Source organism: Scomber japonicus, chromosome 8 (genome assembly GCF_027409825.1).
Source record: "Scomber japonicus isolate fScoJap1 chromosome 8, fScoJap1.pri, whole genome shotgun sequence".
NCBI lineage: Eukaryota > Metazoa > Chordata > Actinopteri > Scombriformes > Scombridae > Scomber > Scomber japonicus.
In genome coordinates, this window is record NC_070585.1 from 5,100,944 (window position 1) to 5,101,994 (window position 1,051).

Below are 1,051 nucleotides of genomic sequence, written 5' to 3' on the forward strand. Positions count from 1 at the left end.
TTTTGTGTAGCATACATGTGTTATTTTGTTAAAGCTATCAGACATTAACATTTACAATAGTTGTTTTGTCTAAATTATTATTTATAATTTAATTAATTAAAAATAATCAACCGATTAATCGATTATCAAAATAATTGTTAGTTGCAGCCTGTGTGTGTGTGTGTGTGTGTGTGTGTGTGTGAACATGTGAAGTATATGCTGGCATTGTGACTCCAGAGGTCTGCCCTCATATGCACCAGGTCAGGCAATCAAGACAATGGAGCTGCCATTAGGAATATTAATGACACACAGAGTACATATACTACTACATATATACATATAGCACACTCAAACCTGTTGGTCCTGCCTACTCTTGCCTTGTTGAACCTATCTAACCATCAAGTTTGCTGTTGGCATGCATCACAAAGCCCCGTCTGACAAGGACACTTGAGGCCAAAGGCTCATTAGGAGACATCAGTTCCAACATGTCACATTTCACCCTCCACCTAACACATTCATAATCATTTACCTGTTTGCTTGAATGGAGGGGGAAATTCTATTCAAAAATGAACTTGATAAACCCATCCTCGTGATATCACATGATTATTTCTCTTAGTCTGTGTGCCAATTCATGCTTTCTGCGTCACCATGACATCATCTGCCCATGTCTGTGAGCTGTGGACTGTATACACTCCAAGTGTACCAACTGCGTTTCACTAGAAAAATAGACACGGCCTGTCTTGTGTACTGTATTCCTATCCTCATTAAGCAGTTGCTCACACCCTTTTGCTTTGCTTTTGTTCTGCAGCATACAGGAATAGGAACTCTTCAACTGCAGTCAGAATGAAAACAGTCCTGTATAAAACAATACAGGGACTGTGTTGGTGTGGGGGGTGGGCTATTTAAAGTATGGGTAAGGGATGAAATATGATCCAGCAAGTCTGGTTGGAGTAGCAGATTTTTACATGTAATGGTAACTACACAGCAGTTAGTAATATTTACAGACTGGATTTTACAGTACTAAAGCACATTGTGTATGAAATGCACTATATAAATAACTAAATGCCATGCC

The 1,051-nt window shown here is 38.9% G+C and overlaps 1 protein-coding gene across 2 annotated transcripts in view; it reads left to right on the forward strand.

The window, feature by feature from the left end:
• csnk1a1 (casein kinase 1, alpha 1) overlaps positions 1 to 1,051 on the forward strand; it is a 33,269-nt gene that overhangs the window by 31,091 nt on the left and 1,127 nt on the right. The gene's annotated exons all lie outside the window — the stretch shown is intronic.